This window comes from Orcinus orca, chromosome X (genome assembly GCF_937001465.1).
Source record: "Orcinus orca chromosome X, mOrcOrc1.1, whole genome shotgun sequence".
Classification (NCBI taxonomy): domain Eukaryota; kingdom Metazoa; phylum Chordata; class Mammalia; order Artiodactyla; family Delphinidae; genus Orcinus; species Orcinus orca.
Window position 1 is genome coordinate 99,806,551 of NC_064580.1, and position 18,284 is coordinate 99,824,834.

The 18,284-nt window shown below is 34.4% G+C and overlaps 1 protein-coding gene and 1 pseudogene across 1 annotated transcript in view; both read left to right on the plus strand.

Annotated features, from left to right (window-relative positions):
• The window catches only part of HTR2C (5-hydroxytryptamine receptor 2C), a 231,387-nt gene that overhangs the window by 37,947 nt on the left and 175,156 nt on the right, over nt 1–18,284 (plus strand). The window lies entirely within an intron of this gene.
• Nucleotides 1–18,284, plus strand: part of LOC125962944 (ferritin light chain-like) — a 35,964-nt pseudogene that overhangs the window by 17,002 nt on the left and 678 nt on the right.

The window sequence follows — 18,284 nt, forward strand, 5'->3', positions numbered from 1 at the left end:
TGACACCACTTTTGGTTTAGTCTGCAGAACAAGGAATTTAATTTGGATGTAATAAACAAAGACATTTCTTATTACAGTTTGTAAATTCTGGTAAGAGTTATCCCAGGTTGTTCCCAAATATCTTTGAAATGCACTTGGAATAGATATTCATCTGTCTGGTATGGTTTGGGAAAGGGTAAAGGATATGGCTAGAGGGTAAGAGATTACTTCAATATGGTCTCTTCAAGTGCTAAGATTTTAGTATAGTCTTTTGGCCAAATTTTCGACTTTCAGAATAAATCATTTCAAATTTATTTAACAGTTAAAATTTGACCAAATGATACTACCTTTTGAGCTTTATATCACAGCTGGACTTGGCTCTAGGATGTGCTCATTGCATGGGCTGTGTATATTTTTATTCAATACCCAGAGCGTGCAGTGTGAACATAATAGAGATTGAAAGACAGCCAGAGGGTAAAACACAAATTATTAAAAAGTAATTTTGTGCTTTATGTAGATTTATTAACTCTTCATTTTAAGCTTTGTACTAAACCTGCCTCCGAACTTTCAATTCCACAATCTAGATTCCAAACTCATAACTGGAATCTGCGTACTTCTATTTTTATAATGGATTTTTTTATTCCTCTTTTATTTAGATTAAAAATTTGTTAAAATTTCACATGGGTAGTCAAAGTTAGCTTTCAGTAACGGAAGAATTCTTTTAATAGAACTATAAAAAGCACATTTGGAAGAACATAATTATTATGATTTTTTATCATTTTATTGATATTTCTTTGCTGACACAACAGATGCTATTTACAGTTGATAATTAAAATCTCCATAGTATGATTTTACCCCATGATAATATTGGTGAACATATCATCTTGTGATCAGCTAAATGGATGTTTCTTTAACCACCTTGTTAAAAATTTTCTATAATTTCCAATATTTTTACAATGAGAATCTATTACTTCAATAATTATAAATTGATTTTATATCCTTAAGTTGAAACAGAAAAAAAATTTCCTAGAGTATTAGAATGAATTAGTTTGATTTGACAGCTGTGTGATCTTTGCATAAAATTCCAAATATAAAATATACTTGCTCCAATCATGACTATAGTCCTCATAATTAGAAAATTGTTTTGTTATTCTTATTTTGGTATCTCCTTGCTTATATTAAGAACCAAAAGCTGGACTTTTAGACATCTAATAGCAAAATATATATTTAGAAGTTCTTATTAAGAGACCTGGACTTGGTTCAAAAGATGAATAAAAAGATATTATAGAAAAGAAAAATAACAAAAGTACATTTGAGTGAACCTATAAAACAGAATAGAGATAGAAAATGGGCTTATAGGGAAAGAGGAATTTTAATAAATGCTCATTTGAAATATTGGGATATTTTCTATAATATTATCAAACAAAATTAGGATGTAATAGTTTTAAAGAAAATGTCAGAATATGTTCAACACATTGTGTTTCTTCATGCCTGGCATATAGCAGGTCCTCAATAAGTATTTGTTGCAAGAATAAGAGAACCAACAAGTCTTATTTGAGCACCTGTTATGTGGAGGATAAAAACCTACGAGCCAAACAGAGCTTATGATCTAATATGGGAGAGAAGAAATATAAGGCTGATGCACAAATAAACACTACATAAGAAAGTGTGTGATAAGAATAAATGTATCTTGAAAGGTCGAGGAAAGCCAGATCATTTCCCATCTGGGAAGGTTTTAGAGAGAAAAGGTGACTTGAGCCTCAGAATTAGTAAAAATTAAGTGAGCAAAATTATTTATTGTAGAAATTTAAGCAAATATATAAAGATTACTAATCAATATTACTATAAGACACTTAATGAATCAAAAACAAATATCAGATCATCAAGAAATCTTTTTATAATCATCGATTCTTTAAAATTCCATTTGCCTTTTACCTTCTTATAATATGAAATAGTCTAGGTTCCTGGAAGCCTCTTTGTCTCTTGGCTTTGTTTTTCCTTAATATGTCACATATATCAATTCTAGTAGAGCATATGCAAAACATTTCAGTAATTACTCTGTCAATCATTTTATTCTTCATGTTAAACTTGTAGCCTAAGTTATTAGAAATTAATGTAAATCATGAAAACAACATTAGTTGTTTCTAGTATAAAAACTTGTAACTGTTTTCCTTCCTGGGAAGATCAAAGAGTTTAATTTTTTTTCTCTTTATTTCCTCTTTGGTCACCTTTGTGAGAAGTACCCAGTATTAGGAAATGTTGATTTCATCAGGGTAGGGAGCGGTGTTAGGAGTAAAGCAAGCTGATTGCCCCACCCAAGACATTTATGCCTATCATATGAATGATATGAAAATCACTTGGATTCTAAGCTAGTTTTCTCACCCCTTTCATGCATATTGCTCCTAACCCACTTTCCTATTTATCAGATAGAATTTAGCTACGCCCATTTTCTTTTTCCTCTTTTTCCTTCTCTATCTCCTGTTTCTTCTTATTATTTATTAAGTGTACAGAGATCATGCAGGTTTTGTTCACCATTCTTTACCAACTACTAACACAGCCCATGGGCTTGAATGAGCATCCATATAAATATTTGTTGAATAAATTAATAACCACTTGGTCTGGAAAAGAAAACCCAATTAAATATAGCAATCTAATCAAGAAACACAATATAGGAAGATCAATCTGACTCCTGAGTATACACAGTGCATACTAAAATAAAATGCAAATGCTTTTTATTTTATAAACTCTTAAAATATTTCTACTACTGCTTCTCTACCCAACTCTGCCTAAGAGCACAGAAGACTTAGGGCCTGTCTGCCTCACACCCCTTCAACACTTTTTAGCTGTGTAACCTGAAGTCAGTGAATTCATATTCCTGAACTTCAGGTTTTCTCAATATAAAATCTGACTAATAATATCTTGTCAATCTGAAGGCAGTGGATTGAATGAGAAAATCTATTGCTCCAACTTATTATGGATGAAAATGTGAATATAATTTTTTAAAATTTATGTGGAAAAATGCATGTGGAGTATTTTGCTCTTTGCTTATTAATTAAAACTAATTAGTTACTGTAACTAATTCCACATGGGATTCTAAAACCCCCTAAATTAAAAATAATACATAAATATATATATCTTTTAATAACAGAACTCATGACACCTACTTAGTAATGCTGATTAATATTATCATTTCTAAGTATGTAATCCGTGACATTTCTAAACACAAATTTTTAAGATCAAAAGCTTTGTCATACACGATTGTATCCCTAGATGTTTAATAATCCTATATTTTGAAGGATTAAAAGTTAAAGAACCATTGATAATGGCCCTTCAATTGAAGTAATTGTAGAATACTTTTTATTGGTGAGCTCCTTTTTTTTTTAACTTGCACTGAAATTTTATCCATATTGTTCTTTTATTCATTTAATTAAGTTGTATCTAATGTCTGGTATTGTGCTAGGAGCTGCAGATGCAACGATAAATAAGACTCAATCCCTCTCCTCAAAGAGATCAAATTTTATTGGGAGAAGTGGGCAAGTAAGCCTACAATTAAAATACTGTGTTGGAAGTGCTACAGCAGGAGTAGCCCAGGATGCTTTGAGAGCACATGAAAGCAGTGCTCCTAGAGAAGATGGTATCAGTGTTGCATGTCTCCTGCCTATTCATGTCCTTCCCACAGAGGTTGAAATGCAAATTATTTAAATATTTAATGTCTAACTGAGAGATGTAGCAAGAATTTATTGTTTGATTACTTTGAGTTTTGTACTACAAGGAACTACAAAACACGTTTCTGGGACTAGCGGTGGAGATGAAAAGAAAAGAAAAGAAAAACTAAGAAACAAAGAGGCAGTTTTCATGAACCTAGTAAGTAAATAAGGTATGATGAGGAATCAGATGGTCACGGGTACAATTCCTGGAAATTGCGAATTATGAGGTTGAATGCAATCTGATAGGTGACAATGCTAAGGATTTTTCTTAGAGGGTAATGTACTTAGATTTTTTAAGTACCAAACAAGACACACATTTTAAGTTGTGTGCATTAGGTTGTAGAACTAAACATTGCTATGAGGGCAATTTGCCATTACACTACTTCTTTAGATGTGTTAAATGGTCTGGCAAACCACGTGTCCAATCTGTTAGCCAAAATGTGTTAATGTGTTATAATGGCTACTTTAATATCTATTCTTAATTACACTCCTTCAATGTGTTCTCAACCCATATTAGTGTATTGCTAATGAATTATGTTAATATTCTTTTGCTGTATATGCTCATTTCATGGTTATTAGTTACTTTTTTCATTGTTCCTCAACTTCTTACGTAATTTCGGCACATATCATAGACTAAGTGTTCCTTTACTATATTTTTACAAATAATTTTACAACTACCTCATGTACCAAGCCAAAAAATGTTAGTAAATGAATTGGTTTACTAAAAATGCTAGAGGAGCTATATCTAGATCTGCCATTTTAGGAGACTGATGAGGCTACACATTGTAGAAATCTTTTCTGCCTCTTAAATTCCTTTCACTGGTTTGACTGGATTCTTTTGGAAAATACTGTACCTTCCCAAGTTTTTTTTGCGGAGCACAGGCTCCGGAAGCGCAGGCTCAGCGGCCATGGCTCACGGGCCCAGCCGCCGCGCGGCATGTGGGATCCTCCCGGACCAGGGCACGAACCCGTGTCCCCTGCATCGGCAGGCAGACTCTCAACCACTGCGCCACCAGTGGTTTGAATTGACCTGCTCATTTGAATTGACCTGCTAATTAAGGTTACAGAAATAACTTGCTGAATCATAGCACACTTATTTTGATTATTTCCATCCTGGCTTTCTTCATATTTTCATTATTATTTCAAATATGCATTTACTTTTTGTTTGCATGGTAATTTCAGCCAACTTACCTTCATTTAGCTCACTTTGTACAAGAAAATGAATTATCTCATTGTTTCATCCATTTGATTGATTTCTGCTACTGTATATACTTTTGAACTGTCCCAGATATTTTCTGAGCTTCTCTATTATCTTTTCTGAACTTTTTATCTCAGAATCACCTATCATTGTTTTATATGCTAAATTTGTTACTCTTGGATGCTTTGTCTCCCTGCTTATTGTTTAACTGGAGAAATTAAAGATGGAGAGAAAAATAATTAGTTTAATTTAATCTCCAAATTTATTCCTGTCCTCTCTGCTTTTACACAGTGTTTTTCCTAAGGTATTGCTTCAACATGAAGAAAAAAGAATTCTCATTTAATCACCCATTGATCCATTTATTCATTTATTTTGTAACTATCATTAACACAGTTGGTTACAAAGGAATGGATATATCCATTAACTTCTTAATGCAGTAAATTCCTATTTCCACTGAGTCAAGTTCTCTTTTGCTTTACCTTTAACTCCCTGTAGTCTAAAAAAGAAGAGAGACAGAGAGAGAGACAGAGAGAGAGAGAGAGAATATATATATATATATATATACACATATATCTCAAGCATTGCTTAGAAAGCATTTGCTAAAGTTGAGTCAAGTGTCAGGTAATATCAGGTAATTTTTTTTTCTGGAATAGATTTGAAATTGAGCAAAAATTATCTAATATGAAAATAGTCTGTTTGAAATAGCCATCCATTATCATAGACCTTATACAAAACCTTCTCATGGAAATGAATATTTTTTCTGAAGTCATTTTTAGATATAGTCAAATTGTATCAGGTCATATAGTTTGAAAAGTTAACACACTGACAATTTCATTTAATTTCAATTTGGTCAAAAGACATCTTGCCTTGAAAAGGGCATCTGGGAAAAAGAAACAAAAAATTAAATATACTTATATCATGTTTAACTTGGTAAGGAAAAGGCCTAAGTTATCTCAAGAAATGAATATTACATAATAATAAAATAATAAATAAATAATGTTTACAGTGAGATAGTCTTAACTCCAGAAATGAATTTTCAAGTTGTGATTATGAAACAATCTTATAAATAAATAGCTGCAGCTCAATGAAATTGAGAGGCATGTATCTTCAGCATAATTCAATTAGTTGCTATGTCTTTTGTCACACTTCCTTATTTTTAATAAATTAGTTTAAAATAGAAATATTTTCATACATTTCCCATAACTTGATTGCTCTTTCATTTCAAAATAAGGATGGAATGGAACCAGAAAAAAAAATCATCTAAAAAATATTCATTCAGGGCTTCCCTGGTGGCGCAGTGGTTGAGAGTCCGCCTGCTGATGCAGGAGACACGGGTTCGTGCCCTGGTCCGGGAAGATCCCACATGCCGCGGAGCGGCTGGGCCCGTGAGCCATGGCTGCTGAGCCTGCGCGTCCGGAGCCTGTGCTCCGCAACGGGAGAGGCCACAACAGTGAGAGGCCCACATACGGAAAAAAAAAAAAAAAAAAAAAAAAATTCATTCATGTGATATTTTATGTTTTTAAAGACCATTGATGTTTTAGGGTATTTACCTAAATTACCCTTCATTTTTAATTGTTTAAATCCTTATTTGCTGGCAATCAATAGCAGGTTACATGCACAAAACCTGTGATAATAAGAATATGGGCAAAACTTTTCTGCTTTATAAATAATTCATGCAAATTCAGCAATGCAGCCTGAAAATGCATTTTTATAAACTACATGTAATATGGAAAGTATTAAGTGATATTAACAAGTAACCAATTTTAATGAATAGAAGAAATCTGTTTTAATGTGATAAGTCTACTTCCCTTAGGATACAGTTTGTCTAGAGCAGGCATGAATATGTTTTTATACATCATGATCCACCTAATCAAATTCTTCAGGGGAGGTAATTATTTTATTTCATTTTCATATTTTTAGAGTTCATAATTTCCATGAAAAAAAACTGATTATTGATAACTATAGCTTAGAACTCCTGAAGAATAAGCTAAAAGCTTGTTCTTTTCTTTTGATGCCTTCTTTAAAACTATTGACCCTTGCCAATTAATTGATGATTTGGGAAGCAGTCAATCATGCTCTGAACATCTAATGCATCTAGGCTAAAAACCAAGGTACCTCGGCTTAAAATCTCTTGGTTACTACTGGCAAAGCCCTGGATTTATTCATCTTTGAATTTCTAGTATGTAGATCAGTATACAATAGTTTCTCATTAAATGTTACTGACTAAATTAATTAGTTCCTTTCAGCAGGCATTTATAGGGCACCTGTTATTCTGCCTTCTGTCTCCAAACTCCTACTATACTTCTTGTTTGTACTGTTTTATCAGTACTATTTTAATACATACCCTGTCTTATGATTGTTTCCCTAGATAGTTTAGGACTTTATTTTATTCATATGTAGTTTATCAACAGAATTAAATTACATGTTCCTTGTAGGTAGGAATCAGGTCACTCATTTCATTTGACTCTTTCATAAAGCCAGCACGTAAATACACAATAAATATTTTGCTGGTTAATTTGAACAGTATGAGAGAACATGAAAAAAATGCTGCCATATTCCCTTATACCACTCAACAAACTATTCCACAAAGTAACATGTATTTTAAGGGAAATGAGAGTATATATGTGTTATAAAGTAAAAATAATTTTTACTCCAGAATGTCAGCTAGGAATGCTGAAAAACAAACTTGCATAAAATAATTTGTTTAGAAGAACAAATCAGTGCTGGGGGAAGTCTTCTATTTTTTATCTTGCAGAATATACTCATTTCTTAAATTTTGAGTTAGGTTTTTATTTGAAATTGAGTTATCAATTATATTTATTGCCTAATTTCTTATTTCATGGATAATATCTTGGTCTTCTGTGCCTATTTACTTTCCAACTAATATTAAGACTAGACTGCAATATGTGTGTACTTCATTGTTTTATTTTTATGATCTAATGTTTCCTTTGTTTACCAAAGAGGTTTAAATAATATGAAAATAATGTATTCAGTATACAGAGTTTTTCTGTGCATATCTTAATTACCCAATGCCAAGACTAGAGATTCAAAGAATAGGTTTTGTACATTTAAACCTAGTAGGTTTATGAGTATGACTTCACAGCATCTATAATCTCCTAGGATACCTAGCATGAGACTCAGTAACAGCAGCAGATAAGATATACTTAATTTTTTCATTCTTCTCAAATCAATCAGTATTCAACACTTACCAAGGAATCTATCTATAAAAAACTATATCTCACATATCTATCCATATTCTGCCGTCCTTTTGGCTTCCAGTACTCTCAAATCCCTAAGCTGTTTAGGGACCACTATTGTAATGCCCAACTGTGGGTTTTTCTTGACTTTTACTTAAATCTCCCAAGCAAACACACACATCGATCAAGTCTTACTTTCCCTAGGTCTCATTCTTTTTTAACGTTCAATTTGCCAGTTAATCTACAATGCTATAGTAGTCAGCTTGTCAGCCCTTTCAGATAGAATCTTACTGCAAACTAGCCATTTCAAAGTGTTTAAACATATGTAATGAATTTTTATGTATTGTACAGCCAATATGTTGCTTCATTCTATATTGATTTTTCTTTATCAGCAATTATCTTCCTCTTTGGGGCTAAAATAAATGCTGAAATAAAAGAGTGGCAGAATTTTTCAATATTATCTGGGAATACGAGATGAAGAGATTGGCTTTTTGAAATAACAAGGCATTTTAATACCTCACTTAGTACTTCTTAATTTCATATTTATCACACTCATGATACAGAATGTTGACAAGTACATAGAATTATTGAATATTTTGCTTAATTTTGTTTACATAGGTGTGGATATTATAAAGTTACATCTTTCTTTTTTTTAACATCTTTATTGGAGTATAATTGCTTTACAATGGTGTATTAGTTTCTGTTTTATAACACAGTGAATTAGTTATACATACATATATCCCCATATCTCCTCCCTCTTGTGTCTCCATCCTACACTCCCTATCCCACCCCTCTAGGTGATCACAAAGTAGAGAGCTGATCTCCCTGTGCTATGCGGCTGCTTCCCACTAGCTAACTACTTTACATTTGGTAGTATATATAAGTCCACGCCACTCTCTCACTTTGTCCCAGCTTACCCTTCCCCCTCCCCGTGTCATCAAGTCCATTCTCTACCGCTCCGTCTTTATTCCGGTCGTGCACCTAGGTGCTTCAGAACCTTTTTTTTTTTTTTTAGATTCCATATATATGTGTTACCATACGGCATTTGTTTTTCTCTTTCTGACTTACTTCACTCTGTATGACAGACTCTCTAGGTCCATCCACCTCACTACAAATAACTCAATTTCGTTTCTTTTTATGGCTGAGTAATATTCCATTGTATATACGTGCCACATCTTCTTTATCCATTCATCTGTCGATAGACACTTAGGTTGCTTCCATGTCCTGGCTATTGTAAATAGAGCTGCAATGAACACTGTAGTACATGACTCTTATTGAATTACGGTTTTCTCAGAGTATATGCCCAGTAGTGGGATTGCTGGGTCATATGGTAGTTCTATTTTTAGCTTTTTAAGGAACCTCCCTGCTGTCCTCGGTAGTGGCCGTATCAAATTACATTCCCACCAACAGTGCAAGAGAGTTCCCTTTTCTCCACACCCGCTCCAGCATTTATTGTTTGTAGAGTTTTTGATGATGGCCATTCTGATTGGTGTGAGGTAATACCTCATTGTGGTTTTGATTTGCATTTCTCTAATGATTAGTGATGTTGAGCATTCTTTCATGTGTTTGTTGGCAATCTGTGTATCTTCTTTGGAGAAATGTCTATTTAAGTCTTCTGCCCATTTTTGGATTGGGTTGTTTGTTTTTTTGATATTGAGCTGCATGAGCTGCTTGTAAATTGTGGAGATTAATGCTTTGTCAGTTGCTTCATTTGCAAATATTTTCTCTCATTCTGAGGGTTGTCTTTTCATCTTGTTTATGGTTTCCTTTGCTGTGCAAAAGCTTTTAAGTTTCATTAGGTCGAATTTGTTTATCCTTGTTTTTATTTCCATTTCTCTGGGAGGTGAGTCAAAAAGGATCTTGCTGTGATTTATGTCATAGAGTGTTCTGCCTAGGTTTTCTTCTAAGAGTTTTACAGTGTCTGGCCTTACATTTTGGGCTTTAATCCATTTTGAGTTTATTTTTGTGTATGGTGTTAGGGAGTGTTCTAATTTCATTCTTTTACATGTAGCTGTCCAGTTTTCCCAGCACCACTTATTAAAGAGGCTGTCTTTTCTCCATTGTATATTCTTGCCTCCTTTAACAAAAATAAGGTGACCATATGTGCGTGAGTTTGTCTCTGGGCTTTCTATCTATTCCATTGATCTATATTTCTGTTTTTGTGCCAGTATCATACTGTCTTGATTACTGTAGCTTTGTAGTATAGTCTGAAGTCAGGGAGCCTGATTCCTCCAGCTCCGCTTTTCTTTCTCAAGATTGCTTTGGCTATTCGGGGCCTTTTATGTTTCCATAAAAGCAGTGAAATTTATTTTTCTAGTTCTGTGAAAAATGCCAGTGGTAGTTTGATAGGGATTGCATTAAATCTGTAGATTGCTTTGGGTAGTAGAGTCATTTTCACAATGTTGATTCTTCCAATCCAGGAACATGGTATATCTATCCATCTGTTTGTATCGTCTTTAATTTCTTTCATCAGTGTCTTACAGTTTTCTGCATACAGGTCTTTTGTCTCCTCGGGTAGGTTTATTCCTAGGTATTTTATTCTTTTTGTTGCAATGGTAAATGGGAGTGTTTCCAGAATTTCTCTTTCAGATTTTTCATCGTTAGTGTAGAGGAATGCAAGAGATTTCTGTTCATTCATTTTGTACCCTGCTACTTTACCAAATTCATTGATTAGCTCTAGTAGTTTTCTGGTAGCATCTTTAGGATTCTCTATGTATACTAGCATGTCATCTGCAAACAGTGACAGCTTTACTTTTTCTTTTCCAATTTGAATTCCTTTAATTTCTTTTTCTTCTCTGATTGCTGTGCCTAAAACGTCCAAAACTATGTTGAATAATAGTGGTGAGCGTGGACAACCTTGTCTTGTTCCTGATCTTAGTGGAAATGGTTTCAGTTTCTCACCATTGAGAACGATGTTGGCTGTGGGTTTGTCATATATGGCCTTTATTATGTTGTGGTAAGTGCCCTCTATGCCTACTTTCTGGAGGGTTGTTATCATAAATGGGTGTTGAATTTGCTGAAAGCTTTTTCTGCATCTATTGAGATGATCATATGGTTTTTCTCCTTCAATTTGTTAATATGGTGTATCACATTGATTGATTGGTGTATATTAAAGAATCCTTGCATGCCTGGGGTAAACCCCACTTGATTATGGTGTATGATCCTTTTTTTTTTCATGGACCCAGTAAGATATTACAACTAGTTCAGACAAGAACTCAACATACCACCTTCACAGTCAGATAGGGATGCTGAAATAAATTTGCTAATGTATGCAAAACTGGGCAATAGTCATAGGTTTACAATTACTTGCATTTTACTAGATACAATTTGTATTTCTATGGACAGAAATTGTTTGCATTACTATCAGTTTTCTGCAACTTCTACCTCTAAAGAATTGTGAGATAGTCTTGCCAAGGACAAAGGTGGAGGGACTTCCCTGGTGGTCCAGTGGCTAAAGACTTCTTGCTTCCACCACAGCAGGCATGGGTTCCATCCCTGGTTGGGGGAACTAAGATTTCACATGCTGTGCAGCTCGGCCCCCCAGAAAAAGAAAAAAAAAAGGACAAGGTGGAGATAACCCAGTTGAAACCATGCACCTTGGACTGGGACTCAAACATAGCCAAAACTCAGATTGGGACTTGAACCCACATGGCCAGGACTTGAACCTGGCCAAAACCTGGATTGCGACTTGAACCCATGAGGCTGGGACTTAAACCTGGCCAAAACCCACAGTCTTCCAACTGAGATCACACACCTGGTTTCAGAACTTAATGAAGCTCAGGTTCTTGATGTCACATCGCAGAAAGAATTCAGTGAGAGACAAAGTGATAGATAAGAAGTAGATTTATTTAGAGAGAAACACACTCCACAGACAGAGTGTGGGCCATCTCAGAAGGTGAGAAAGGCCAGTGTATGATCCTTTTAATGTGCTGTTGGATTCAATTTGCTAGTATTTTGTTGAGGATTTTTGCATCTATGTTCATCAGTGATATTGGCATGTAGTTTTCTTTCCTTCTGACATCTTTGTCTGGTTTTGGTATCAGGGTGATGGTGGCCTCATAGAATGAGCTTGGAGTGTTCTTCCCTCTGCTATATTTTGGAAGAGTTTGAGAAGGATACATGTTAGCTCTTCTCTAAATGTTTGATAGAATTCGCCTGTGAAGCCATCTGGTCCTGGGCTTTTGTTTGCTGGAAGATTTTTAATCAGAGTCTCAAAATCAGTGCTTGTGATTGGTCTGTTTATATTTTCTATTTCTTCCTGGTTCAGTCTTGGAAGGTTGTGCTTTTCTAAGAATTTGTCCATTTCTTCCAGGTTGTCCATTTTATTGGCATAGAGTTGCTTGTAGTAATCTCTCATGATCCTTTGTATTTCTGCAGTGTCAGTTGTTACTTCTCATTTTTCATATCTAATTCTATTGATTTGAGTTTTTCCCCTTTTTTTCTTGATAAATCTGGCTAATGGTTTATCAATTTTGTTTATCTTCTCAAAGAACCAGCTTTTAGTTTTATTGCTCTTTGCTACTCTTTCCTTCATTTCTCTTTCATTAATTTCTGGTCTGATATTTATGATTTCTTTCCTTTCGCTAATGTTAGAGGTTTTTTGTTCTTTCTCTAATTGCTTTAGGTGCAAGATTAGGTTGTTCATTTGAGATGTTTGTTTCTTAAGGTAGGATTGTATTGCTATAAACTTCTCTCTTAGAACTGCTTTTGCTGCATTGCCTAGGTTTTGGGTCATCGTGTTTTCATTGTCATTTGTTTCTAGGTATTTTTGATTTCCTCTTTGATTTCTTCAGTGATCTCTTGGTTATTTAGTAGCATATTGTTTAGTCTCCATGTGCTTGTATTTTTTACAGTTTTCTTTCCTGTAATTGATATATAGTCTCATAGCATTGTGGTCAGAAAAGATGCTTGATACGATTTCAATTTTCTTAAATTTACCAAGGCTTGACTTGTGACCCATGATATGATCTATCTTGCAGAATGTTCCATGAGCACTTGAGATGAAAGTGTATTCTGTTGTTTTGGATGGCATGTACTATAAATATCAATTAAGTCCATCTTGTTTACTGTATCATTTAAAGCTTGTGTTTCCTTATTTATTTTCAATTTGGATGATCTGTCCATTGGTAAAAGTGGGGTGTTAAAGTCCCCTACTATGATTGTGTTACTCTCAATTTCCTCATTTATGGCTGTTAGCATTTGCCTTATGTATTGAGGTGCTCCTATGTTGGGTGCATAAATATTTACAATTATTATATCTTCTTCTTGGATTGATCCCTTGATCATTATGTAGTGTCCTTCTTTGTCTCTTGTAATAGTCTTTATTTTAAAGTCTATTTTGTCTGATGTGAGAATTGCTACTCCAGCTTTCTTTTGATTTCCATTTGCATGGAATATCTTTTTCCATCCCTTCACTTTCAGTCTGTATGTGTCCCTCGGTGTGAAGTGGGTCTCTTGTAGACAGCATATATATGGGTCTTGTTTTTGTATCCATTCAGCCAGTCTATGTCTTTTGGTTGGAGCATTTAATCCATTTACATTTAAGGTAATTATTAATATGTATGTTCCTATTATCATTTTCTTAATTGTTTTGGGTTTGTTATTGTAGGTCTTTTCCTCCTCTTGTGTTTCCTGCCTAGAGAAGGTCCTTTGGCATTTGTTGTAAAGCTGGTTTGGTGGTGCTGAATTCTCTTAGCTTTTGCTTGTCTGTAAAGGTTTAATTTCTCCATCGAATCTTAATGAGATCCTTGCTGGATTGCATAATCTTGGTTGTAGGTTTCATCCTTTCATCTCTTTAAATATGTCCTGCCACTCCCTTCTGGCTTGCAGAGTTTCTGCTGAAAGATCAACTCTTAACCTTATGGGGAATCCCTTTTATGTTATTTGTTGTTTTTCCCTTGCTGCTTTTAATATTTTTTCTTGTATTTAATTTTTGATAGTTTGATTAATATATGTCTTGGCATGTTTCTCCTTGGATTTATCCTGAATGGGACTCTGCACTTCCTGGACTTGATTAACTATTTCCTTTCCCATATTAGGGAACTTTTCAACTATAATCTCTTCAAGTATTTTCTCAGACCCTTTCTTTTTCTCTTCTTCTTCTTCGACCCCTATAATTCGAATGTTGGTGCATTTCATGTTGTCCCAGAGGTCTCTAAGACTGTCCTCAATTCGTTTCATTTTTTTTCCTTTATTCTGCTTGGCAGTAGTTATTTCCACAACTTTATATTCCAGGTCACTTATCCGTTCTTCTGCCTCATTTATTCTGCTATTGATTCCTTCTAGAGAATTTTTTATTTCATTTATTTTGCTGTTCATCATTGTTTGTTTGGTCTTTAGTTCTTCTAGGTCCTTGTTAAACATTTCTTGTATTTTCTCCATTCTATTTCCAAGAATTTGGATCATCTTTACCATCATTACTCTGTTTTTCAGGTAAACTGCCTATTTCCTCTTCATTTGTTTGGTCTGGTGGGTTTTTACCTTGCTCCTTCATCTGCTGTGTGTTTCTTTGTCTTCTCATTTTGCTTAACTTATTGGGTTTGGGGTCTCCTTTTTGCAGGCTGCAGGTTCGTGTTCCCGTTGTTTTTGGTGTCTGCCCCCAATGGCTAAGGTTGTTTCAGTGGGTTGTGTAGGCTTCCTGGTGGAGGGGACTAGTGCCTGTGTTCTGGTGGATGAGACTGGATCTTGTCTCTCTGGTGGGCAGGTCCACGTCTGGGGGTGTGTTTTGGGGTGTCTGTGACCTTATTATGATTTTAGGCAGCCTCTCTGCTAATGGGTGGGGTTGTGTTCTTGTCTTGCTAGCTGTTTGGCATAGGGTGTCCTGCACGGTAGCTTGCTGGTCATTGAGTGGACCAACTGTGAGTAGTAGTAACTCACCTAGTCTATTAAATAATAGACTAGGTGAAAATCTTGCCAGTAGGATATCACCTCTTATTCTTTTTGAAATTGCCAACAAAAATTGTCAACAAATCAGACACTATATTTTGTTTTGGGAATAAGTGAGGAATCACATGGATTTAGGGAGAAAAATCAACCTAAAATAAAATGTGTACAATAGTATTGCCTTTTATTGTAAAGTACTTGCATAAGTAACAGGAACATCATGATGCCTAATGTAAATGTCCGAAGTATAAGAGGGGCTACTCACATGAAAAAGTACTATGAATTTTCACACGACACATTCAGACCATAGCAGATACGTAGTTGCATTCCGTGTGAAGCTTTGAGTGAAAATATGACAAGAGGATCAAAAACAACTGAAATCTATGCTTGCAATTTTCATCCAAATCTCTCAGACGAGTCAACAAAAACCAAACACACATTTAAAAAAAATCATTTCCATCTCCTTGTAGTTTTTGTTTTGCTTGTGCTTTTGGTGAATTGGTTTTATATGATGCTAAGATCTCTGAAACAGCAAGGCTATCTTCCAAATTTAACCACCATCGAGTGAGGGAAAAGTGTTTCTAACAAACCTGTGTTTGCTTTTAATTATTTATTTACTAGGTTGGCCTTTCTTCAGAAGATAAACAGGAAGACAATAAGTCAACTTACCTTGAATGTATTTTTATCAGTTGAGCCAGAAGGATAGGTTGAATCTTTGTCTCAGCAGGTAGGACTCTCTAGGAAGAAGCATCACATGAGATCAGGAGGGGACAAGGAAGGCAATTTACTAAGGTCCTAATTAGTAACCAACCAGGAAAATCTCTGATTAGGCACATTATGAATACTGACAGCAGTTAAGGTCCAGGCATACAGGAAGTTTATGTCAAAAGACCAAACCTATGCATCAGGTAGACATCCCAGAAATTAGGCAAATCATGAGATCGGTGGAGACTAGACAGGTATATCTCTTCCCCTCTGACATACACCTGTATGGCTGCCACTGGCTGTGAAAGTTATCTCAATTTACCCAAGTACTTCAAGCTGATTTGTAGCTTAAGGTGAAGTTTTCCACAGTGCTGAAAAGTGTTCTGTTTCCTCTTGCTGATTTTCATGTAAATTTGTGGTTTCATTTTTAAACAGACTTATTGAGATATAATTTAAATATTTGCTTAGTTTTTGATATGCCTTTCTTCTTGGCACATATACCCTGTAAGAAACTAGAGGTCTCTTTCTTTTTTTAGTATCCATGACACATTATTTTCTCCTTTCCTTAAGAGAGATTTTTCTACTTAAAATGTATTCTTTATCTATTTGATGTAACAGTTGTCATTTTTCCATCCCTATCATTTACAACCTAATTATTTCTTGGACTAAAACCTGTTTATAAGGAGATATGTTTGCCTGTTTCATGCTGCTGACAAAAGATTCATAGTGATAGTAGGCAAAGCAACATGTTCAGTTATCAATTAAATATACTAAGGCAGGGGAAACATTAAATATAAGATCTAATGACCTAGAGGCTAAGCAGCAGATTGAAAACACAAGCTACAGTTGTGAGTATTGAGCTCAATTCTGTTCTGAGCTTGCTCTCTTTGCTTCAGCTCTCTCTGCAGAAATGGAGTAAGTCATGCTAACCAACCTTCAAAGATAGTTGTGAGGAATGTTGCTAAAAATAATAAAATGTAATAGTCACTAACATAATTTTCTAGAGAAATTGAAATGAAAAGCAAACTGAGTATCTAAGAAATAGTTTTTCTAAAGTTTATTCAGAGAACAACCTTTCTAACAATCATCTTATTTCTCTTTACGATTATCTAGTTTTACCATATTAGTGTTACCAAGGTGCCATATTATGTAGGATGAGTCGAAAACTTGAATTCTGAGCAAAAATTACATTTTAGGTTTTGTAATAACATGAAGCAATTCAAGATATGAGATTTGTGTTTGGTTATTTACATCAATATTGAACACACTGTGTTTCTTTTTCCTTCTAGTAGATGTGATTTTTAAGGTCATTTACATTAGAGCTTTATTTTTCCTAACACATACACATAACTATTATTATTTTTTAAGTATAATCCATTGTACAGCCAAATTTTAAAATGTTCTGAAGGAGTTTGATAGTACCTTAAGTTCAATGAATAGCAATATTGGATACTATTGGATACCAAATGCATTGGGTAAATTATTTGTCATAGAGCTTTATTTTTAAAGTACAGTTTATATTTCAGAAAATGCACAGTAACTAAATTACTTCCCTACACTTTTCCTGAATAACCTTTTACTGTATTCTGGTTTTTTGGTTGTTGTTTTTGGTTTGTTTTTTACTTAAAATGTTACTTAGTAACTGAAGCAGTAATGCAAACAATAGAGCTCCCTTACAACATCCTTGCATTATATGTTCATTTTCTGCTCGGATTTATAGTATTCTCTATAGTCTGTGGATTATCAGAATCATTGAACTCTATTTTTAGTCACACTTCATTAATTCAGAATGGACATAAATTGAGGATGACTAAGTAAAAAACAAAAGAAAAGTATGGGGTTTAGGAAATACTCTAAATTCCTTCAGAAACAATAATGTTGTTCACTAGAAACTCCAGGTTTTTTTTTCCCTTGAAAACATTTTTTTTTGCATCATGCAAGATTTCTTAGCAATGTGACTGTCACATTATATCAGAACAGACAAGTGAGATGATGGGGCACTGTTAATTTGATCTTGAGCAATGATTTCAAACATTCTATAGTATTCAATGATATCTGTTATTAAAATAGGTTACAGCAAGACCTTTGCTAGTTACTTCAATCATTACTTGTTATCACTATATAATTATGAAAATAATTTAATAGTTTTACATTTTTATAATTCATGGTATCATTGAACTATTAATCATTTGTTTCTTGAGTTTTAAGTGAACTCTGGGCTCTACTAAATAGAGGAAAACAATGTCACATTGTGGGGAGCTTAATATATTCAAACCTGTAAGCAACAGTTCTATGACACTTATGTTCTTTTTGGTTTTGTGAATCTATTGTATGTTTTTGATTTGTAGTTGTAAGCAACAATTCTAAATAGTAGATTATGAGCTAATCTGAAAATAATACTATCATTTATAGAATCTGTTGCTTTTTAACAATAAAAGATCCCTAGAGAACAACAATAAAGTATTGCTTACAACAGTGCATTCAGCCGTCCCCCGGATCTGTCTTTTGCTTCAATGGTGTTTGGACAGAACAGACCCAGGGACGCCCCTTGCTCCAGCCTCAACCATCCTCCAACCCTTTTTTCCAGTCGCAGCTTTTGGAAACAGCCACTCAGCC